Here is a 26,945-nt window from a genome sequence, read left to right as displayed (position 1 = left end):
ATGGGGGTGACCAGTAGGAGAGGAGGGAGGGAAGATAGCTATTTGGAAAGGATCAGGCGAGGGATCAGGGGGTGGGAAGTGTCACTAAAGCTAAAATTAACCTTACATGCTACCTAATTAACCCCTTCACTGCCAGGAAAGTGTGGTGCGCAGCTGCAATTAGCGGTCTTCTAATTACCAAAAAGCAATGGCAAAGCCATATATGTCTGTAATTTCTAAACAAAAGAGATCCCAGAGAAGTTTTTACAATCATTTGTGTCATGATTTTAGTAAAGAACCCAAACTTTGTGAAAAAATGTAACAATTTTTTTTTATTTGATCGCATTTGACGATGAAATAGTGACATCAAACATTCGTAAATGGTCCTAGATCAATACCTTGGGTTGTCTACTTTAGAAAAAAAAAAAAATATATATATACTACTACATATATATACATCTACTTATTACTTAGTGATTGCTTAGAGCAATGCACATTTATTCCTAATTGTCCTGGACTACTCTTTACTGTGCTAAGATATTTAGTTTGTATAAAGACATATTGCAATGCAGTGTATAATTGCTGATTTGTATATGATATGTATATAATAAATTGACTTTCATTTCCCTTAAAAAAATCTTGCATTATAGAGGTACTAGTTGAGAGCAATACATACAATGAAATAGTTTTATGAGACTGATTTTTCACTAGACATGTGTATTCGTTTCGTTACAAATGCACATTCATGAAGGAAAAACGTATATTCATCTCGTTTTCACAAAATTAATATCCAAACGAATGCAGCACAAAATTTAAAGAAAATGTATGAATAATGACAAATTTGTTACCTTTAAATTGTTAAAATTCATACCTTTAACATGCTTGAGACTGGAGAGACACGCTAATCCTCCCCTCTTCTCTTCTTCACAGAGTTCCGGCCGTGCTAATGCGAGGCTGCGCTAAGCATGCCCCAGCACTCTGTGAAGAGGTAAAAGGATTAGCTCGTCTCTCCAGCATGTTAAAGGTAAGTAATTTTACCCTATAGGCGAACTTTTTCACCTGTAGCAAATGAACATCTACATTCGCTTAACAAAAATTAATGTAAATGCTCCATGAATGGTCGGTATTCGTCTAGTTTAAAATGAAACGAATACCGAATAGCACAGGCAGTGAAGATTCGAAAAATAAAGTATTTTGAATATTCGGAACAAAAGATTCGGCTGAACCAGTGCACATGTCTATTTTTCACAGCTGTGCCTTGTGCTTTGTACAATCTGCAATAGTCTTACAGCAGATATTAGCTCTTACTATAAAACAGTAACCCTTTAATGATCAAAGGAAATTTGCATGTTAAACACTAACATTTATTTTTTAATTAAAATAGGCTTTGAACTGCAATTTCTGGTGTTATTTAACATTCTTCTAAATGTTATATACCGGTATTATGGTTTCAGCACAGAAAGCTTTATATATATATATAGTTCAAAAGATATTGCTGTAAGTTGCGCTCTCCCTGAGCGTCCTGTCGAGCACCAGTATCCGGCGCTATGGAGAGTGGACGGGGGACACACCCCCTGTAGAGATCCTATTCATTGGCTGCAGCTCCAAGCGTGTCTGCCACACACGCTCCAGGCAAATACACTGAACAAAAAGGAAGATGCGCTCGATGCAATAGGTACTTGTAAATATTTAAGAAGTTCCAAGCAGGAGATAATAATAAAAGCCACGTTTATTAGAAAAAATGAAAAAATGAAAAAAGGACCAAAAATACAAGATCCTAGAATTAAGCCAGCAGTGACTCGGTCAATCAGGTAGGTGAGCTGATCCTCATGCAGGCATGTTTCGTGCGTTTGCGCACTTATTCACTGCTTACCTGGGGATCAGCTCAGCCACCTCTTAAAGGCCAAGTTAACACGTAATAACCAAATCCTAAACCTGATTGGATACTTGAATCCACATGACATGATAGATTAACACATTGATTAACATAAGTCTTCAAATACACACTTATGGTGCTTTTAAATATCTTAATAGAAAAGTGTCGACAGGCAGCTATAAGTAGTAAATATTGCCCCTATACATATGCCTATAAAAAATTCTTATAATTTAAAAGACTACAGTTATTTTTAGTTTTGAACTTTCAGTCAAAGATAGGTAAAGATTGAAACAACTCAAAGATTTAATTTATGTGCACTAGCTAGATATGTGTGCTATACTGATATACTCTGCTTTTAAAGTAAGAAAGAATCAAGATTTTTATATGAAGGAAAACCTAGATATATTTATGTGATGGCCTTTCAAACAAAGATAAACAAGAAAGAAAAAGCGCAATAATAATTGCACTTATAACATGTTAATGTGTTCTCATATATTATATAGACATATCCGAATGAAACATCATTTAAGTGAATACATCAAGATCACGATCACGCCTGATGTTTAACCCCTCTGGTTCACTTGTCTGTAAGGTAAACATCCAAAAGATTTCCTTTTTATTAAGTAAAGTTTCCCTATTACCCCCTCTCCTCCATTTAGTTATGTGATCAATTCCCTGTATTTTTAGAGATGAAACGTCTGATTTATGATTTATTTTAAAATGTCTAGATACAGGGGTGTCACTTTCTTCATCATCTATTGACCTCAGATGCTGCAAAAATCTGTCTTTCAAAGACCTTTTTGTTTTACCTGTGTATTGTATTTTACGGATATCACAGGTAAGGAGATAGACAACATGAATTGTTGCACAATTTATGTAGTATCTAATATCATATTCTTTACTCGTTGTGCTGGAAACAAATTTGTTACCTTCATTCACAAAGCTGCATGTTTTACAGATGGGTCGTCTACACTTAAAACATCCCTGCCTTTGTTTGAGCCAACATTTGTTAGTTTTAGTTTTAATGTCAGATGGAGAGAGATAATTTGCTAAGGTCTTAGCTTTCTTAGGGATAAAGTCACATCCTGACTTTAAAATTTCTTTAATGGTAGGATCAGAGTATAAGATAGGAAGAGACTCCCTAATAATGTCACATATTTTGTTATATTCAACACTAAAGGTAGTGATAAATTTAACCCTATTCAATTCTTCACTCTTGGTTTTCACTTTTTTAGATCTATACTGAAGCAATGTTTCTCTAGGAATTCGATCAACACTTTCTTTTGCTTTGGATAGTAAATTTTCATGATAGCCTCGCTGTCTAAATCTATCTGTTGCTTCACTGGCCTGTTTATGGTATTCCTCTTCTGTAGTACAATTTCTCTTGATACGAGTATATTCCCCCTTGGGTATACCTCTTAGAACATGCCGAGGATGGCATGATTCAAATTTTAACAAAGTGTTCCATGACGGAAGTGTTCCCTAACAAAGTGATTTTTCTAGTAAATCTATTTACGTCTAAGATGGTTTCAAAGACATTGAAATGATTGGAAGGCACAAAATTTAGACCTTTAGACAATACATTTACTTGACTAGAAGTTAGATTTTCAGAAGACAAATTAACAACACTTTTATCAATTAAGCATATTTCTTCATTTCTTTTTGTGACCTCATTTTGTATCCAGATCTCATATTTTTCTTAGTGTCCCTTGGTTCTGTTACGGCCACCCCGGCATCCTCTATGTGTTTTTTTCTTACTGCCTGAGTGGCTAGATCCTGCCCATTTTTTGACTGGTTAGTCAAGTTGTCACTATGATAGGGCACCTCAGATGCCTGAAATACTGCTGCTGTCACTTCCATGTCAATGCCGTCGCCGTCTGAAGAGTCACACTCATATTCAGTGTCAGAAAATGTGACACTTTTTCCCTTTTTATTTGCTTTCCAGGGCTATATTTGCCCCCTCCTATGCCAACCTATTTTTGAGTTGGTGGGAGCTGTCCCACGTCTTTGGAGATATGAACCCATTTAAGGACATTATAATCCATTATTATCGTTACATAGATGATCTGTTTTTTATTTTGGAATGTGATGAAATTAAAGCAGATCTGTTTTGTAAATATCTCAACTGCAACCAACAAGGCATCAAATTCACGGGCATTCACAGTGTAAGCAGTGTGAACTTTCTGGACTTAACTGTCCAGGGCGGCAACGTAGGATCTTTGATACAAACCAAAATGTATAGGAAAGAAACAGCAGGGAACACTTTGTTAAAATTTGACTCATGCCATCCTCGGCATGTTCTAAGAGGTATACCCAAGGGGGAATATACTCGTATCAAGAGAAATTGTAGTACAGAAGAGGAATACCATAAACAGACCAGTGAAGCAACAGATAGATTTAGACAGCGAGGCTATCATGAAAATTTACTATCCAAGGCAAAAGAAAGTGTTGATCGAATTCCTAGAGAAACATTGCTTCAGTATATATCTAAAAAAGTGAAAACCAAGAGTGAAGAATTGAATAGGGTTAAATTTATCACTACCATTTGGGGTTGAATATAACAAAATATGTGACATTATTAGGGAGTCTCTTCCTATCTTATACTCTGATCCTACCATTAAATAAATTTTAAAGTCAGGATGTGACTTTATCCCTAAGAAAGCTAAGACCTTAGCAAATTATCTCTCTCCATCTGACATTAAAACTAAAACTAACAAATGTTGGCTCAAACAAAGGCAGGGATGTTTTAAGTGTAGACGACCCATCTGTAAAACATGCAGCTTTGTGAATGAAGGTAACAAATTTGTTTCTAGCACAACGAGTAAAGAATATGATATTAGATACTACATAAATTGTGCAACAACTCATGTTGTCTATCTCCTTACCTGTGATATCTGTAAAATACAATACACAGGTAAAACAAAAAGGTCTTTGAAAGACAGATTTTTGCAGCATCTGAGGTCAATAGATGATGAAGAAAGTGACACCCCTGTATCTAGACATTTTAAAATAAATCATAAATCAGACATTTCATCTCTAAAAATACAGGGAATTGATCACATAACTAAATGGAGGAGAGGGGGTAATAGGGAAACTTTACTTAATAAAAAGGAAATCTTTTGGATGTTTACCTTACAGACAAGTGAACCAGAGGGGTTAAACATCAGGCGTGATCTTGATGTATTCACTTAAATGATGTTTCATTCAGATATGTCTATATAATATATGAGAACACATTAACATGTTATAAGTGCAATTATTATTGCGCTTTTTCTTTCTTGTTTATCTTTGTTTGAAAGGCCATCACATAAATATATCTAGGTTTTCCTTCATATAAAAATCTTGATTCTTTCTTACTTTAAAAGCAGAGTATATCAGTATAGCACACATATCTAGCTAGTGCACATAAATTATATCTTTGTGAGTTGTTTCAATCTTTACCTATCTTTGACTGAAAGTTCAAAACTAAAAATAACTGTAGTCTTTTAAATTATAAGAATTTTTTATAGGCATATGTATAGGGGCAATATTTACTACTTATAGCTGCCTGTCGACACTTTTCTATTAAGATATTTAAGCACCATAAGTGTGTATTTGAAGACTTATGTTAATCAATGTGTTAATCTATCATGTCATGTGGATTCAAGTATCCAATCAGGTTTAGGATTTGGTGATTACGTGTTAACTTGGCCTTTAAGAGGTGGCTGAGCTGATCCCCAGGTTAGCAGTGAACAAGTGTGCAAACGCACGAAACATACCTGCATGAGGATCAGCTCACCTACCTGATTGACCGAGTCACTGCTGGCTTAATTCTAGGATCTTGTATTTTTGGTCCTTTTTTCTGTTTTTAATTTTTTCTAATAAACGTGGCTTTTATTATTATCTCCTGCTTGGAACTTCTTCAATTATTACAAGTAAATATTGCATCGAGCGCATCTTCCTTTTTGTTCAGTATATATATATATATTTATATATATATATATATATTTTTTTATATATATATATATATATATATATATATATATATATGATATATATAATTGATCTGCACTATAAGAAGTGTTGTGTACGCTTATCTTTATAGATCTCTACAGCTGCATCTCTGCACTCAACTTGGCCCTTGTGTAATTTTTTGATGAGCTGCACCTTACACTTTAAAGAGCGAAATATTTGGGGACTCACACTCAGCAAAAGGATACAACTCTTTTGTAGTTATATTTATATTTTTAAGTCTTTTTATTTTTGAGACTTTATTTTACTGCACATGATTGCATTGCATTGCATTACATTCGATAACATAGTATTATAGTCTATTGGAATGGAATTTATTGCATTGTATTATATTGGATTTTATTATTTAATTTGTCTTTATTAAATCAATATTGCAGTATATTTTATATGAGCAAGTTAATGACAAGCCAATAGCAGTATTTGATTACTACTATTTAGCGATCAACAGTGATCTATAGTGAATTCTAGTAACTACTAGTGATTAATACTCCCTTTGTAATTTGTACCATCACCAGTGTGTGCCGCTTTTTTCTGTATTAGAGGGTACACATTTTCTTGAGTACTCATCTATACAAGTAGTTATACTTAAATATATATGTCAAAATAACATGAGTATTGCTTTGAGCAATACTTTGTTTATTGGACTAACTAAACATTTATAAGTAGCCAGGCTTTCAGAAGATTTCTTCCTTTCTCAACTCTGAATCTGAATCAGTGGCTACTCCAATAAAAAGAAATATATATATATATATATATATATATATATATATATATACGGTATATATATATATATATATATATATATATATTATTGATGTGCATTCATTTTTGGATGAATGTACAGTCATACTGAAAATCAGATATTCGCTTTCGCTTACAAAAAAGAATATCCGAATGAATGCACCAATTAGATGGAAAGAAAAGTAAAAAACTCTGATGAAATGAAGTTTTTTTTTGTTTCCTTTAAACTGATTTTTAGCGCTTTATGCTTATGCTCTAGAGAGAGTGATAACCCAATCCTCTTCTTGATAGGTCCTTGGCCCTGCTAACAGGAGGCTTAGCATGCTCGGCACCCAAGACCTTCACTAACTTTTGTGCAGGTCCTTGTAGCCGAACTGTTAAGCATCCTGTTTTCATGGTCAGGGATCTGGCAAGAAAAGTATTGGGTTAAGGTAAGTATGTACAGTAGCTACAGGTGAACTTTTCAATGTTTAAAGAAAATTTGATTTTAATTTCCTTTGAATATTCTTAATAAAAATTTCATCCAAAAGAACCTTTATTTTCCGGCACATGTCTCTCTCTCTCTCTCTCTCTATATATATATATATATATATATATATATATATATATATATATATATATATATATATAAAACAGTTTTCCACAGAAAATTTTGCCAGACGGGTGGCATTATGAAATAGCCTGGTGAGGGCAATGTATTATTTTCTAAAATGATAGTATTTTAAGCTATCCAAAGCACAAATTAATTGCATAATTTAACATAAATGTATTTAACAATAATTTGTGCAATAAAAACATTTTTATTATTAGCTCATTTTAGCTTAATATTGGCTACATTTTTATCTAGGTGGTCAGTAAAATCAGAATTGGGTATGATTAGAAGCGCACTAAAGAAAGGATAGGGCAGAAATATAAGATTGAAATATGTCATGTATCATTACCTATATATAAATATATAAAAACATGTCCATACAAATATCTGGATATAGACAAAGTATTAAAACAATGTATTTAATCTAATACAATGTGTTTATTCTAGAATAGTATATTTATTCTAAAACATGAAATGCTTAAGCACAATGTATTGATGTTACAGTACGTAACATGGATCCATGTGATACAATGAGCTCAATAATAAATATAAAATATAAAAACAATGCAATAAGTTCCTAGATTAATGTGTGCACTATGTTAATGGTAATAGTCAATTAGTCCAAGATAATGTCTATGATGAATCCGTGTCCAATCCTAAAGTGACGATGTGAAAAAATCAATAAATTCACTGTGCAAAAATAATCAACTGGGTCAACTGACAGGAAATACATCATCATAGAAGGTCAGGCAAACTTTTTTGGCGCCAAAATGATTAGTAAGCCATTGGTTGATATAGAATATAAAAAGGCTACCATTACATACCATATTTAGTCTTGATAAAGGCCCATGATAGGGCCAAAACGTGGTGACAGTACATGGCAAGCCTATTTCTTTATTCACAAATAGTCTTTAGTGTTATTGCACTATTATATCTTTTTACTTTTAGGTTTCAAAAACACTACACATAGAAGGATCTTTTTGGAGAAATCAACATCCTCCAGTAGGATTCCCTATCACTCACTTCTGGAATTACAACACTACATAACTCTTTCTGAGCTTTTGTATTTTTGTACTTTTTGGGTATTTACCCATATGTTGAGTTGTCATTTTTTTTTATTTGTTTTAATTTTTGAATGCATTTTCCCCTTCACACTATTATCATTTTTAAAGATTTTTGGTACATTATCACTTTAGGATTGGACATCATAGACATTATCTGGGACTAATTGACTATTACCATTAACGTGGTCCACACATTAATCTAGGAACTGATTGCATTTTTTTTATATTTTATATTTATTATTGAGCTCATTGTATCACATGAATCCATGTTACGTACTGTAACATCAATATATTGTGCTAAAGCATTTCATGTTTTAGAATAAATATACTATTCTAGAATAAACACATTGTATTAGATTAAATACATTGTTTTAATACATTGTCTATATCCAGATATTTGGATGCACATGTTTTTTTATACCCCATTTTTAGGAGCTTCTAGGCAGACACATACCAAGCGCTGGGTTAACCCGAAATCGTACATGGTCAGTAAAATCAGCCAGGTGTGGGCACCTGCTTAAAACGTCCTGAGGAGAACACTGCATATGTATATATCTTAAAAAATGTTTAAACTGTTTAAAATATATATATATATCCACAAGTCCTTTACCCAGCACTCTCGTTTTGTTGTTCAATTCCCCCCTTTGATAAAGGGGGAAACCCCAAAACCTTACTGACAATAAAAGTCACTGAGTTGTATATATAAAGACCTACGAGTGCGGTCTCCTATTTTTGGCTTTTATATATATATATATATATATATATATATATATATATATATATCTTTTTAAATAGTTAGAACATTTTTTAAAAGAATTAGCAAACATTTGCAAAAATAAATAACAATTAATGTCTTAGTTTTACTTTTTTAAATCTGAAAAACTCCCCCTAAATATGTATACAATTTTATTACATATTTCTAAACACTCTATACTCATAAATAACATCAAATACATACAAATTAAAATGTGTGTATATTTTATATCTTTGTAAAATGCCTTAAAACAAGTACTGTGCGTACTATAAATGTAATAGAAAATGCTTTTGTGCAGCTTTTTAATAATTGTAATACATATAAGCAGCAATAAAGATTCCTCTATTTCTATTTCCTCAGCAGTGTCTAAAATCTGATTCATGGAAAACAAAGGAGAATTACTCAAGCATTTAAGAAAGGGATTATATCTGGTTTAAATGTACATTAAAACAACAAATCTTCCAAAAACACCATATAAAACGAACACAATTTTCACACATTAAATGCGATTTAGTCCGTTTACAACTTGGTAACCTATGCCAATAAAAGCAAATGCGCTTCTATCGCAGCATAAATAGAAGAAACATTTAATTAGCTTTTCAGACAGTTTATAAAATAACACCTCTCTGCGACTAGGAGGTATGTAGGAAAAAATATACAGAAGACGGGAATTTACAATGTCTCTCATAGGGTTTTATGTAGATTCTTTAAGTAGATTGAAGTCAAGTCACAGTCACACATAACTGCCTCAGGTAAGACACTGCTGCTCCTATGGGGTTATCAAACAGACCAGCCCTTGCAGGCAGTGCAAAACCTTCTTCTGGGATGTGCTCATCGCCTGGCCGGTATCTCTTGGATTATCCCCATAACACTAAAACATCATCTGTCTTTACTCTTCAACCCCTCTGGCAAAGCATATACTAAATACATTTTTTTATCCCTTCATTCTGCCTTGCTATCTTGCTCCCTAGCAGTTACTAGCCAGGGCTTCTAACTTTCTGCCAAGCACCAAGCTGGATTAGCTTCAAACCAATAGCTGGGGGTTAGGATTAACAGGACTTTATGCACTTTAATACAAGATGGCCATAATTAATGGCATTATTAATAGCTTGCCTGAAAAATTCATTAAAAAATCCATTAAAAATAAATACCCTTTTACAAAAGGCATTGCCTTGGGTAAGAAAAACAGAAAAAAAAAGATAAAGTAAAATTGATTAGTGGCTTTTACTTCACAAAAAGTCCATAGTTCAAGCTGATTAAAACTGAACATTTTAGATTAAACATACTTGCCACATATCTCCTGCAGTTATGCACATTTGGAATGTTTTTGATGATTTATTTTTAAACTTGCATTTGCATTTGTTTTATTAAATGTTTTGATGCTTTTTTTTTTTCTTTCTTTTTTTTTTCTTTTACTATAAGAATTTTATTTTCAGAGTCAATGCTGACAAAACAAATGTTCCTTTGTATTGAATCAAATAGTGAATCTGGCAGCTGAACTTACATAGCTGTTTCTATGGCAGCATCTGAAATAAACGCTGAATTGATTGATTTAATGTTGAGCACAAGGAACTATTTATATTATATCTAATTTTATTGACTGTGGATCACAATAATTATGAATTTTAAATCATTACCATGGATAGATATCTACTACATCACAAAGAGTCAGGTAATATATTGCAACTATATCAAAACTAAAAGAAATATAATACTAGCAATGAGTCAAATGTAGGCACATAACCCTAGAGATCTATGACAAAGGGTCTGATAAACTACTATAGATATATTAGATTTGTAACTTTTATTTACATGTGTTAATATTAAAAACAGAAAACAATGATCTAGATATTTCTATCTATCTATCTATTTATCCTCTATATATCTATCTATCTATCTATCTATCTACCTTTGTCTGTCTTTAATCTGTCTATTAAATATTTGCCCGCCCAAACATGAATGTACCAGTTATGTATCAACATTTTTAAATATGTTACAGAACACATTTTTGTGAACGATATTCCAATCTTGCCGCGCCTGAAGTCATTGAATCTGGTAATACCCAAGGTAAATGATATTGCTACGTTTTGCAAGTGACATAAATCCATCACTATGTTTTCTTTGTTAGTAGAATTATATTTGGTTATCATGATGTATAACATGAGTACAACAAGATGTAATAGTTAACCAATTTATTAAATAGTACATTTAAAATGTTAAGTGGTAATTTTTTAAACTATTAATGGAAAGCTTATATTTCAATATAAATATGATTGTTATTAGCATCCATAGTTCCCTTTTGGAGCTATCAAGTAATCATTTTATGAATTTCAAATTAAGTATTACTGTATTGTTCTTTTTGACAGTTTGATTGACATATATTTTATGTTTATTAAAGAGATCTCCCTCCATTGCCTTTTTTGTATTTTAAGAGGTATTGAGAATCAGCGGAGGAAATCGTGAAAATAGCATTTATTGGTATGTTTTGTGTGTTACACTTGTAGTTCTTTATTATATAAAAAAGCAAACAAGCAAAATAAAGCATGTAGCATAGAAGTATTTTAATTTCAGCACCATGGACCTCAGCCTCTCATATATTTGCATAGCCAGTTCTAGGTTTATGTTTTTTAATTATTGCTACCCACCTTCTATGGATATGAAACTCAACATTTCTATTTCATGATTCAGATAGAGCATTAAATTTTAAACAACTTTAATATTTACTTATATTAGCAAATGATCTTCATTCTCTTGGTATCATTTGTTGAAGGAGCAACAATGTACTAAAGGGAGCTAGCTGACCATACTTGAGAGCCAATGACAATGTTCAACCACCAATAAGCAGCTTGCTCCCAGCAGTGCATTGTTGCTGCTGAGCCTATTTAGATATGCTTTTCAACAAAAGAAACTAACAGAAGGAAGCATAACAGTGAAATTAACTTCATGGCATTAAAGTTGCTATTTAATGTTAAAGGGACATTATACACTTGTTTTTTCTTTGCATAACTGTTTTGTAGATGATCTATTTATATAGCTCATAAAATATTATTATTATTATTTTTAAATGGAAAGTTTTGCTATTTTTAAATAACATTGCTCTGATTTTCAGACTCCTAACCAAGCCTCAAAGTTTTAGGAGAATACCGACGTATACCTACTCCAGCTTGCTTCTCTTTGTGTAAAGGGTCTTTTCATATACAAAGGAAGGGGGAGGGGGGAAGTGTCTGCTATTTCCCACTTGCAGTGGGTGTTCCAGTAACCTTTTAAACAGAGATAAACTGGAAGCTTCTAAGTAAGTTTTTAAACAGTTTTATACTGGATTTTTATATCAGTATCTATGCATATTATTCTTTATAGTAGTGTGTATTACATATAGTTATATGAAAATGTGTGTATACTGTCCCTTTAAGGTGAGTGGTTTAGGCAACTCCAGCATTTCTCTTAATTCACAACTGTATAAATATCATAAGGTACCATATACAGAAAATAAGAGCCCTTTAAATAAGATATATCATGTCCCTATTGTTGTCATGAGGTCACCACAGTAATATTGATAACTTGGAATTAATTTCTCTTATTTTTCCTTTACTCTTATTTGAAAAACATTAACCTACTAATTATTTATCAGATACCTACATGTTTGGAGAACAACCAGGGTTCATTAAATGCATTGTTTCATTAATGACTGAGATGTTACTTTTATTTGAAAATGGAACAGATTTGAGAATAAAACTATTTTTCTTCTGTGGATTATACTTACTAGGTTTTATGTGAAGGGCCATACTGAAGATATTATGCTAAATATATAATAGAATGCTGTGAACAAATAAAAAATTGTAACAGAGATGAGTCTGTATGGGAAGAAATGCTTAATCCTATAAATCTATTTGGTGCCTGGTCACAAGACTGCTGAGCAAAATGTTCCATCCAACGATCTAAAGTATTTGGGTCAAAATATACTTTTTTTATCAACTACAATAAAACTACAATAAAAAAATCAGTTTTTGTCACTTGGAGGAATAAAGGTAATTACACAGTTTAACAAAAGTCCTTAAAATAGGAGATTAAATGTTTCAAGAAATATACATTTTATTGTTCCACATGATAAGTGAAAGAAAGTAGAAAATACAAAACAGACAATCAAAAGTAGCTAATTCTGCGAATTCATGTACTCAGTGTGGGTTACAAGTTCAGCTTGCCTTCGGCCTCTGCTGATTGCTCTCTCACACTTAAAGGGACACTGAACCCAATTTTTTTTTCATGATTCAGATAGAGCATGCATATGTAAGCAAATTTCTAATTTACTCCTATTATCAAATTTTCTTCATTCTCTTGGTATCTTTATTTGAAAAGCAAGAATGTAAGTTTAGATGCCGGATCATTTTTGGTGAACAGCCTGGGTTGTTCTTGCTGAATGGTGGATTAATTTAACCAATCAATAAACAAGTGCTGTCCAGGGTCTGAACCCAAAATAGCTTATATGCCTTTTTTTCAAATAAAGATAGCAAGAGAATGAAGAAAATTTGATAATAGGAGTAAATTAGAAAGTTGCTTAAAATTGCATGCTCTATCTGAATCACAAAGAAGAAAAAAATTGTGTTCAGTGTCCCTTTAAGCTGGAGTATACAACCAGTGACCAGGAAAAGTATCTGAAATACAGAAGTTAGACCATCTGGACCCTGCAATTGAAGATGATACATCTTGATGTGGTAATAAACACCCTCCTCGATAGTAACTAAGGACAGCTTACATGATCTATTTCCCATAGAATAAAATAATAAATAAGTACATTCACAGTGAAAGGTAAGATGTGCAGCCTCTCTAAAGAGTTAGAGGCCACACACGGAAGTAATGAAGTTAATAAAGATGTTGGGCTTGGTCTTAATCAATGCACAATGTTGGTTTTGCACAACCAACACTGTTTTAATAATACACTTTTTACTTCTGGGATTTCTTTGTATCTAAGCCTCTGCAGACTGCCCACTTATCTCAGTGCTATTTGCAGACTTGCATTTTAGCTTATCAGTGCTGATTTGGGAGCTAGCTGAACAGATTGGTAAATCATTAACAAGAGGCATGTATGTGCAGCTGCCAATCAGGAGCTAGCTCCCAGCTCCTGAGACTTGCATGATTTTCAACAAAGGATACACAAAGAACAAAGCAAATTAGTTAACAAATGAATTAGTTAATTCTGACTCAAGAACAAAATATTTTAGTTTTCATGTTCCTTTAAACCTGTGGCATGCAGACTTGCAAGGGCTCCAAAACAGCTAACTAAAAACCATTTTCTCCATTATTCTGCTCTTCTTTCTGAAAATATTTGCTGGTCAAGACTTTATATTAGTTTTGAGCTGGGGCTGTGACAGCATTCAATATTAGCTATTGAAATTGGTCTCTGGCTACTTGTATGCAGTTGACAGTATTTAAAGAGAGGACAGGATTTTATTTGTGCACAAATCATAAGTAACAACAACAAGACATACATTCCTGTTGGTCAGATTTCCATTGCAAAGTGCATATCAAGGATTTCAAATTCAAAGACATTCGAAAATGTTTGAAAATTCCTCAATGACCAATTTATGTTAAAGGGACAGTCTACACCAGAATTTTTATTGTTTAAAAAAGATAGGTAACACCTTTACTACCAATTCCCCAGCTTTGCACAAGCAACATTGTTGTATTAATATACTTTATAACCTTTAAACCTCTAAATGTTTGCCTGTTTCTAAGCCATTAAAGACAGCCTCTTATCACATGCATTTTTATTTGCTTTTCACAACAGGGGAGTGCTAGTTCATGTGAGTCATATATACTGTAGATAACATTGTGCTGATGACAGTGGTTTGTGACAGACACTGCACTAATTGGTTAAAATGCAAGTCAATAGATAATAAATAAAAAGTCATGTGATCAGGGGGTTGTCAGAAAAGGCTAAGATACAAGGTAATCACAGAGGTAAAACATATATTAATATAACTGTGCTGGTTATGCAAAACTGGGGAATAGGTAATAAAGGCATTATCTATCTTTTAAGACAATAACAATTTTGGAGTAGAATGTCCTTTAAAGGGATATGAAACCCAAAAATGTCCTTTCATGGTTCAGATAGATCATAAAATGTTTACAACATTTCAATTTCCAATTCCAACAACTTTCCAATTCACTTCTATTATCTAATTTGGTTCATTCTCTTGGTATCCTTTATTGAAAATCATATCTAGATAGTTTCAGGAGCTTGGAGCTAGCTGCTGATTGGTGGCTTAACTTGGATGCCTATTTTCATTGGCTTACAAATGTGTTCAGCTAGCTCCCAGGAGTGCATTGCTGCTTCTTCAATAAAAGATACCAAGAGAATGAAGCAAAATTGTTAACATAAATAAAATGGAAAGTTGTTTAAAAATGTATAATCTATATGAATCATAAAATAAACATTTTGGGTTTCATGTCCCTTTAAATTTTTCAAAATAATTAAGGCTGTGAAAACTCCTATACCTTGCTTAGAGGCAATTCCAAACTAGTATTTTAAATGTTTTTTTTTAGCAGTTTGTTAAATAATAGGAAACCTTTAAAAATCATGTTTCTCTGCTCTCTCTCTCTCTCTCTCTCTCTCTCTCTCTCTCTCTCTCTTTCTCTTTCTCTTTCTCTCTCTCTCTCTCTCTCTCTCTCTCTCTCTCTCTCTCTCTCTCTCTCTCTCTCTCTCTCTCGCCTACCCAGTCCATATGTTCTTCAACCAGTTTACCCTAGATTACAAGTAGAGGGCAAAAATATAGCACTTTTTTGTGCATATACCAAAGTTATTTTTTAATGATCAAGCGATAGTCTAGGGGGTGCTAAGATCACTTGTAATATAATATTGTGCATTATTCATAGTGTGAGATCGAACAAAAGATAAATCTCCCTGTGCTATTGATTGCCATTCAATTTTAATCTAACCCTTGATGTTTAATAAAAAGTTTAAATTAAAGGTCAAATCACACTTTTTAACTATAGTGTTTATAAACAATCACTCCAGTTTATATGGCTGCACTCCAATGGACTAAGGAGGTGGGAGAAGGAGGGAGAAAATGTCCCCTCCCTGCTATTGATCCTTCCCACCTAGGCACTGTCCTGGAACATCTAACTATGCCTCCAACTGCCCTGTCATTCCCAAGACACCCAGTTCCACCAATGGAACATGTATGATTCCAGCCAAACCACACTTGCTCCACCAACTGCTTACTACCTTTAAAACTCACCAGAATGGAATTAAATGCTCTCATAACGAATCTCAGAAAAAGTGTCTGGAGTTCTGGCGAGTGGCAAGGTGCAGCAAATTTTGGCTTGCATGATCCCCAAGTCGTCAATATTCCCGGCCCTCAAGAAAACCCCATTTAACCCTCACCACACATAAAACACAAGGACACCATTCTGGATAAATAAGTCTGTCCACAGCCTGTTTATTGAACTATAAACCATTTACAAAAAGTAATATAAAACCTTCAAACAGTCAACAAGCATAATATCCCAGCGGTGCTAGTTTATTTTCTTATCACCTCACTCCTGACCTGGCCATTCTTCAAGAATAAACTGGACACAACAGAGCTACTTGATAAACCCATGTGTCGTCAACTTTAAGGAATGCTTCAAGAAACCCTGTGCCCAATGAGTGTGGGGAGATTACCAGCATCACAAATTGGCCAGATCAGCAATTCTAACTGTAAGTAGCAGTAACATCCCCACCAATTACTGGATTGCCCATCAGACCAGTCCCACCACCCTAGACAGTATGTCTGGCAAGCCATCCTGAATCCTTAGTAGAAAGTGCCTTACTCTAAAATCATTCAAATGCACCCTATCCTGCCTATAAAACTCTACATGCTCCATATCCTGATAAAGGAGGACACAAACTTGTTCACATTTGTCCTACTCCTTTCAAATTTTAAGTGACCCCAAGCTGCCCTCCAGACCAACCTAGGAAGCATATCTGACCAAACAATCACCAGATTGGAAAAAATCCCCTGCCAACCTAGCCAAATTCCCTTAATCTGAACCAAACCTTTTTGAGGCAAAAAACCCAAATCATTACCCTCAGCTTGAACTAATAACACATGGGGACGGGAAAATGTTTACCATAATCCACCACCAGCTGCAACACCTGCCCCCACTGAAGGCCCCTCAAATCAACCACTTAAATTCAAATTTGTCCCACGCAAAAACATAGTTGAAAACCATCTTCTTTTGCCACCACCACTCTCCACACTCAATAAAATAAAGAATGGTCCACAAACCACACATGAACAGGACCACAAATGAAACAAAACCAAACTAAGGCAGAGATACATCAACTCTTAATTCAGGCCAAACATATGACCTGTAATGGATAGACCCCCTTCTCCCCACTCTTTTCACCACACTCTAATTGAATCCCAAATACATATGCCTCTTTGGTCACACCAATTCTTAAAGAGTGCGACCCAAACGAGTCTGGCCGCAGACCCAAATGCTCAATAGCCCTAGCCAACACCGCCCTATTTGGAAAAGATACTTTTAGATATGGTCATAGAGCCTACCATGCTTGCCCAAGTATACTTCAGAGTGACACCTTTGTGTGTCATGCAGATGAAGAGAGGTACATTGTTGATTTTTATCCAAATTGTGGTTCATAATTTGCAGTTTATCTTTTGACATGCAATCTTTGCCACTGTCAATATGTTGAAAAAACTACCCGCCAAGTAAGAACTAGATTTAATGAACATGTTAGAGATGTAAAAAATTACAATTAAAACTCAACTGTAGCAAATCATTTTAATAGTTTCCATCTCACAAATGTAGCCAATCTGTCCTTACACGTCATTGATGTTGCAGTTACACCGTTAAGAGCTGGTGATAAACATAAAAGTTTGGAAAAAAAGAGCTTTTCTGGATCTTAAAGATACATACTCGCTTTCCACTGGGTATGAACAAGGAATGCGATATTAATTATTTTATTGATAAGTAATATCTTGTTGGTAAATATATACTTTAAGACAAATTATTTGATAGAAAACAAAGGACACACTCCTGATACTTTAGTATGATGAATTATTTTAGCTTTTATATCCATATCCAGCACTTATGTTAATTGCTTAATCTGCATGATTTATATACATTTTTTGCATAGATTTTTACTTAAAACGTGTCTGCAATGGTATGACTTAGTATGAACACCATAATTGTCTGGTAATCATTATATTTGTAACATTGGTGAAATGTATGTTAGGTTTTTAGCTACTTATTGTTTTTATCTGGCACTGAAACAGTTAACCGGTTTCATGAGCATGCCTATAAATATAATAGGTATACACAGACAACAGTCTATGAGTAAGCGCTACTAGGGGGTGCAAAACATGTCAGACTGTTTTTTCACCTGCACCCTGCCATGTCTATTAGCACCTTTTAATATTCACTTGCAATAAAGTTTGCTGATTTTTAAGATTTTTCAGATCCGTTGTAGTGACGGTGTTCTGTAATATTTCCCTACCTTGTTACATTGTCCTACCTATGTAACGCATACGGCCAAGCCTACATCTAGATAGAGAACTTTCATATCTGCCTTTTTTCTTTTTATTTAAAAAGAGGCTGATGTTGAAATAGTGATCGTATGGTTATGTTCTGTATAATTTTCCCGACCACGTTATATTTGGCTGTTTTGAGTGCAGATCTCGCTCAAACATAAATAATTAAAACATAAACACAAAATATAATAGATGGTATTAGCTTGTGATGATAGTGTTAATTTTATAAATGCATTTTGCAGGCTATTTAACAAAAAATAATCTAAACATATCTGTACCCTGAAAAACTACATTTATGATATTAACGCTATCATCACAAGCTAATAACAAACATAATATTTTGTTTATGTTTTAAAGTTTTATGTTTGAGCGAGATCTGCACTCAAAACAGCCAAATATAACTATCCGATCAATATTTTGACATCAGCCTCTGTTTAAAACAAAAATGGCGGATATGAAAGTGCTCTATCTAGTTGTAGGCTTGGCTGTACGCATTATGTAGGTAGGAAAATGTAACACAGTAGGCAAATATTACAGAACACCTGACACGTTCTTCCATACTCTGCCCACCTATGCGGTCTGATCCACCACTCAGGCTACGGCACTCTGGGCGACAGGGGTTATTCTTTTGCTTTCCTGTGACTCTGCTTCCGGTCTCCTCTGTAGCACGCCAAAAGCAGCGGTACCATTTGTTTCTTCTAATAGAGTAGTGCAGCCTGCAGATCTAACTAAATCCACTGCCTAGCCAAAGGAAGCATACTTCACAGAGGACAACTCACTAGGAATTCCATCATTTACTAAACCCCCTTCGGGTAAGATAAATTATGAATATAACAAAACTTTCCTGGGTCTTGCTTAGGAATAATGTGAGAAAAAGAGAGTGTGGGATAGCGCTCAGTCAGCATAAGAGATGCAAGAAAAATAGTGGTGATGTATTGCAGTTAATCGCTGTCACTAATTAATGTATTAATTTAATAGAAAAAAGAAAGAAACAATAAAAAATATATATAAAAAGATATGTTTATACATAAGCAATAAAAAATATAAAAGATGCCAGCATCAACTGTAACAATTGCAAATACAATTTCATTGATACATAGAAAAGATAATAATAATAGCAATGTTAAAATACACAGTGTGACAAATAATAGCGGTGTCTAAGCAATCTGCAGGTGGCTGTTGAGGAAATTGCACCCAACAATAGTATAATACGTATCAGAGTTCTCCTGATCGCAACAAAGTATAAAAAGTCTAAAACAATTGCAGCAAAGATCTTGATAAAGGCCTGAAGGGCACGTAGAACTGTTCATTGATTCTTAAGTCACTGTCGCAAAAATCTGGTAGTAGGTGAGGTGCATTGAGCCACTTACAATATACATGAGTGGTCTCTGTATGCGTAATTCCTGACCTATGATCTACCATTGTTAAACAAGCTACATATGGATTCCAACACAAGTTAAAGTGCCGTTAAGCTTGGATCCATAACGCTTCCAACTGAGACCCACATCCTGACCTGTCAACCAGAACTGGTAGTAGGACCTAGAGGTTCAGCCACAACCACCGCCTGGGCTGCATAAAACTTCTTCGGCTGCATACAACTGCCTCGGTCCCAACATCTACCTTTGCATCAAAGGATATCCACTCTGTTTACGAACTCAGAGTTAACCCTACAGAGGTCCATACATAAGGTTTGGTGACCTACATCGTTACCTATTTAATCGACAAAGGTTAACCTATATGGAGTAACGGTAACATTGCTACAATTTATTTAGACTTTTTATACTTTGTTGTGATCAGAAGAACTCTGATACGTATTATACTATTGTTGGATGCAATTTCCTCAACAGCCACCTGCAGATTGCTTAGACACCGCTATTATTTGTCACACTGTGTATTTTAACATTGCTATTATTATTATCTTTTCTATGTATCGATGAAATTGTATTTTCAATTGTTACATTTGATGCCGGCATCTTTTATATTTTATATTGCTTTTGTATAAACATATCTTTTTATATATATTTTTTATTGTTTCTTTCTTTTTTCTATTAAATTAATACATTAATTAGCGACAGCGATTAACTGCAATACATCACCACTATTTTTCTTGCATCTCTTGTGCTGACTGAGCGCTATCCCACACTCTCTTTTTCTCACATTGATCTTGGGTTTGTATTTAGGAGGTATACTTACCTTATGGGATTAGCTATTAGAGATTATAGTGTTAGTATCTTTAACATCCCCCCTTATTTCACTTGCTTAGGAATAAACCCCAAAGGTAAAACATGTAAATCCAGTAAAGGAGGTTCAGGAAAAGGACCCATCATCTGACCCAGTTCCACCTCCTTCTCAAGCTTTTCACACACTACCCACTGTGATAATTCCCTGTCTGACTTCAAATTACCAAGAAAAATGTACACCCCCCCCTTCTGATGGGATTATAAAACACAAAGAAAATCCATGCAGCAAAGCTGCTTGCTCCCTTCACCCCAACTTCTTAGTGTATAGGCTTAGCCAAGGTTCCATCCTTCCTACCTTCACTAGCATTGCCTCCCTCTTCATGTATGACCACAGTAATGGCTCCATTTCCCTTCCTAAAACATCTTGCATCTTGCAAAAGGGTGGTTGCCACCACAGCCAGGACAGTCAAGTCTGAACTTAAACCCTGCTTCCCATTTACACTGCCCTTCATTAAAGGCAAAGCAGGAGCCCTTTTAAAGGGTTCCAACAGATCTGCCATTATAGTTAAAGAATGACATGCTGGGAAGCCCCACTATTGACAGCGCCTTCTGTTCCAACACTCTTCACAATACTGGCCTTAACAGCTGTAAACCGACTCCCAATATCCATTGCCTTAAGTTGTACACCCACATGGCCTGCTCGTAGCCTGTTATCCGGAACACCAATGGCAGTAGAAGACTCCAATACAGTAATACCATCTGGTTCTGGGGAAATGCTATCAGTCTAAGGCTCAGGCAAGAGAATGGAGTCCTCCTCACTATCACAGCCTGATACAGGGAACAAAACAGAAGGATGAACATTACTATTTAAACCCTGTACAGGCATCCCTTGGAAAGCTGAGACTGACCATACCCCACAATCCTGCAGTTGCTGAAGTCCAGCCCTCTGACTCCCTAACATGCTTATCCATCCCTTCATACAGGGCATGGGTGGATTCACCTTATCCTCGATGTCCATCACCAGACTCGGCTCCTCTCCAGACTCCTATTCCTGTGTAGTTAATAATTGCTTGAATTTGCGCCCCTCCACCTAGGCCCTCCCCACATGGACCCATCCCCAAAAGGGCCTGTCTCCTCCTTGGCATCTAAGTTTTAATATATTGTTGGTACAATTTTAGCATTTTCTCCTTGAGTGCTAACGACGGCTCAGAGCCGTCGCTAGCACTCAACCACCTTTTGAGCAATCTGGGGGCTCCCACTGACTCCCAACCCAGTGATCGGGCCTGTATAGTGACAGGCATCACTGGGACTTCCTGTTATATGCGGTGACATCACACGCAATAACGTGATGACGTCACCGCGCAACTTTATTTAAAATTTACAAAGTATAGGGAAAAGGGGCATGCTGCTTATAAGCCTGTATCTCAGGCATCTAAGAAGCTACAAACCCCCAAGACCCACCATTGGAAAGGTAATCGCCTAACCTTTCCAATGGTATAAGTCTTGGGGATCTGAGGCAAAAGGTAATTTATTTATTTTTTAAATTGTAAAAAACAGAAAAAATTAAAATCCTGCTTAGCACTCAAAGGGTTAATATAATAATAAGATATGAGAGTGTACACTCTTTATTAAGAGCCAAGTGGCACTCTAACAGTTATGCAAAAGAGATATTGGGTATATCTCGGCTGTTTGAGCGCATCAGATGTAGCGCCCGTATTACAAGATGAAAGTAAAAGCGATTGCTTAAGGGTCGGGATAGAGTGACCTTAGAGTTCTGATTCACTGTTTCGCGAAACAAAAAAGTGTCACAAAAATACATTTAAAAGTACAGTTACACTCATAATAACGCTATTCAAATGTAAAATAGAAAAGTCTCAGCACCACATGAAACAGCTAGGTATATTATGCTTAATAAAATGTTGAAAAATATGAAAAAGAATATTCCCTTTGTTTCAAATATTGTAAATCCCAATGGTTGCTATAGTAGCTTGTATTAGACAGTTCCATATATTTTTTCTCTTGTATCTCTATGTTTGTATATATGTATCTTTCAAACATTCAGAACCAATGTGCATAGTCACTATATGGAGACAAAGTTCAAAGTGTATAATATGAAGCCAAGTATCCGGTCTTACCGGTCAGCTGAAATCAAATAAGGTACGATACCTCTCCTTCACCCGGTCCGTCTTTGGGAGCTGTCTGGAAGGCAACCCACTTATTCGCACCTTTCTGTGCTTCTGGATCTCAGCCTCTTCCGACCTCTGTCTGCTCCCTCTCCTCGATCACAGGCTGCAGCTGATGACGTCACTTTTCAAGCCTGTGCGTTCTGTCCTTCTTCCAATGCACTTGGCTGTCGGTTTGAAGATAGAAACGAAGTTCTTTCCTTAGGTCTGGCTCCACATTGATGTCTGTGCTCACAATCCCCAGTTGCAATGTATCCAATAGAACAAATGAAAGGAGCACCAGGCAATCGTTGTGGTAAAATAAAACTTCACTTTTATTCTGCTTTTATGCAGTTTGCAGCAAACTTGCAATAAAATAAATACATCTCAGTATTGACACAGCATGGAATATCAAAGGCAGTTTTCCAGCTTACGCGTTTCGGCTATCGCCGTAATCATATCTTGTTGGAACCTTGCCTGTGAATCCTATTTAAAATAAATACATTATTTCTATTGGTTAATTGGACTTCTCCACACCTCTTGAACTGCCCTATCCAAACCTTGATGTGTATTAACTCGCACTCTTCCCTGCAACCTACTAAGTGTGTGTGTTTAATCTTATCTACATATTTAATTACTGTATATAAAATTGAGCATATATTTTTGAGAATGCGTTATGCTTGATCTCGCAATATTCAGCTCTTGTATATTTAGTTTTATCTTGCAGTTCATAGTTTTTCTATTAGCTCTACTCTAATCGTTCCCTTTTTGTATTTTATTTGCTACATTATATCAATTGCACATTATTCTATAACCTAAAGTAACCCACACTGTGAGCTAGCTCAAAAACATGTTATTTTATTTTCATATCCCCAAAATTAAATCGTATGACTACTGACTTCTTTTATTTCAGTATATTTATAAATCAATTTGGAGCCTTCTTGGTTTTTACTTCTGCAATTGGATACATTTACTTAGTAGATGTCACAATCTTAATATAAATTGTATAACACTACCACTTTTCAAAATTGTCATTAGAGTAATATACACTGTGAGCTAGCTCTGATTTATGTTGTTTTATTTCAATATCCCCAAATATAAATCGTATCAATTCTGATTCCTTTTATTTCAAGTATATTTATAAATCACTTTAGAGCCTTCTTAGTTTTTTGCTCCAGTTAGATACATTTTACTCAATAGATGATACTGTTTTACTATATATTGTGTAATACTACCACCTTTCAAAAATGTCACTAGATATTGTTGTTGGATTATTATTTACAATTATTATTTTATGTTTTTTTGATGTTATTTATTGTTATTCTTCCTAATAAATTACTTCTCTCAAAAATTGGACTATATTAGGTCAAGATCAAATGAGAATTGTTCTAGTATCTTCAGTTCTAAGTAATAAACCACTTATTGTCAATAGTTTATTATATCAAATTCTGAGTTCATACCTAGAGGCCATCTTGTTTTTAGTTTATGTATCCAAAAGACCTCTTTTTGAGCTAACTTTTCATCTTTGCTCTGACCCCTCATGTCTTTATACACTTTTTCAATTATAGTCCATTTTAGAGAATCAGTATTGCTATGATGTTTATATTTAAAATGTTGCACTATTGGTGTAGATAGGGAGGAGTGCTTTATGTTGTTAACGTGTTCCCTTATCCTTTCTCGTACCTCCCTTGTTGTGAGTCCTACATATTGCAGGTCACACAAGGTGCAGGTTAGTAGGTACACAACATATGTTTCTCTGCAATTAAGGCAGGATTTATGAAAAAATCTCTCACCTGTAACAGAACTTCTATAAGAATTATCTTCTTGTAGAAATTCACACGCCTTGTAAGTAAAGTTGCTGCAGTGATAAGTTCCTTTAAATGTTAACCAAGAACTTTGTGTAGTACTGCTCTTCCTTAACTTTGTTGGGGCTATTTTGTTTCCTATAGACATTCCCTTTTTAAAAGAAAATCTACATCCTTTTTTTGAAATATTTATAAGTTTTTCGTCTGCTTGAAGTAAAGGTAAATGCTTTTGAATAATGGAACAGATTTGATGATATTGGTTACTATATTTAGTCACAAACGTTACTCTATCATCCTTCTTTCTGAAATTATTAGGTGACTTTTCCTTTAAAAGATCAGTTCTGTTTATAGAAGCCAGTTTCCATCTCACAAATGTAGCCAATCTGTCCTTACACGTCATTGATGTTGCAGTTACACCGTTAAGAGCTGGTGATAAACATAAAAGTTTGGAAAAAAAGAGCTTTTCTGGATCTTAAAGATACATACTCGCTTTCCACTGGGTATGAACAAGGAATGCGATATTAATTATTTTATTGATAAGTAATATCTTGTTGGTAAATATATACTTTAAGACAAATTATTTGATAGAAAACAAAGGACACACTCCTGATACTTTAGTATGATGAATTATTTTAGCTTTTATATCCATATCCAGCACTTATGTTAATTGCTTAATCTGCATGATTTATATACATTTTTTGCATAGATTTTTACTTAAAACGTGTCTGCAATGGTATGACTTAGTATGAACACCATAATTGTCTGGTAATCATTATATTTGTAACATTGGTGAAATGTATGTTAGGTTTTTAGCTACTTATTGTTTTTATCTGGCACTGAAACAGTTAACCGGTTTCATGAGCATGCCTATAAATATAATAGGTATACACAGACAACAGTCTATGAGTAAGCGCTACTAGGGGGTGCAAAACATGTCAGACTGTTTTTTCACCTGCACCCTGCCATGTCTATTAGCACCTTTTAATATTCACTTGCAATAAAGTTTGCTGATTTTTAAGATTTTTCAGATCCGTTGTAGTGACGGTGTTCTGTAATATTTCCCTACCTTGTTACATTGTCCTACCTATGTAACGCATACGGCCAAGCCTACATCTAGATAGAGAACTTTCATATCTGCCTTTTTTCTTTTTATTTAAAAAGAGGCTGATGTTGAAATAGTGATCGTATGGTTATGTTCTGTATAATTTTCCCGACCACGTTATATTTGGCTGTTTTGAGTGCAGATCTCGCTCAAACATAAATAATTAAAACATAAACACAAAATATAATAGATGGTATTAGCTTGTGATGATAGTGTTAATTTTATAAATGCATTTTGCAGGCTATTTAACAAAAAATAATCTAAACATATCTGTACCCTGAAAAACTACATTTATGATATTAACGCTATCATCACAAGCTAATAACAAACATAATATTTTGTTTATGTTTTAAAGTTTTATGTTTGAGCGAGATCTGCACTCAAAACAGCCAAATATAACTATCCGATCAATATTTTGACATCAGCCTCTGTTTAAAACAAAAATGGCGGATATGAAAGTGCTCTATCTAGTTGTAGGCTTGGCTGTACGCATTATGTAGGTAGGAAAATGTAACACAGTAGGCAAATATTACAGAACACCTGACACGTTCTTCCATACTCTGCCCACCTATGCGGTCTGATCCACCACTCAGGCTACGGCACTCTGGGCGACAGGGGTTATTCTTTTGCTTTCCTGTGACCCTGTTTCCGGTCTCCTCTGTAGCACGCCAAAAGCAGCGGTACCATTTGTTTCTTCGAATAGAGTAGTGCAGCCTGCAGATCTAACTAAATCCACTGCCTAGCCAAAGGAAGCATACTTCACAGAGGACAACTCACTAGGAATTCCATCATTTACTAAACCCCCTTCGGGTAAGATAAATTATGAATATAACAAAACTTTCCTGGGTCTTGCTTAGGAATACTGTGAGAAAAAGAGAGTGTGGGATAGCGCTCAGTCAGCATAAGTATAATACGTATCAGAGTTCTCCTGATCGCAACAAAGTATAAAAAGTCTAAAACAATTGTAGCAAAGATCTTGATAAAGGCCTGAAGGGCACGTAGAACTGTTCATTGATTCTTAAGTCACTGTCGCAAAAATCTGGTAGTAGGTGAGGTGCATTGAGCCACTTACAATATACATGAGTGGTCTCTGTATGCGTAATTCCTGACCCATGATCTACCATTGTTAAACAAGCTACATATGGA

This window comes from Bombina bombina, chromosome 4, assembly GCF_027579735.1.
Source record: "Bombina bombina isolate aBomBom1 chromosome 4, aBomBom1.pri, whole genome shotgun sequence".
Classification (NCBI taxonomy): Eukaryota; Metazoa; Chordata; class Amphibia; order Anura; family Bombinatoridae; genus Bombina; species Bombina bombina.
This window is presented reverse-complemented; position numbering follows the sequence as displayed.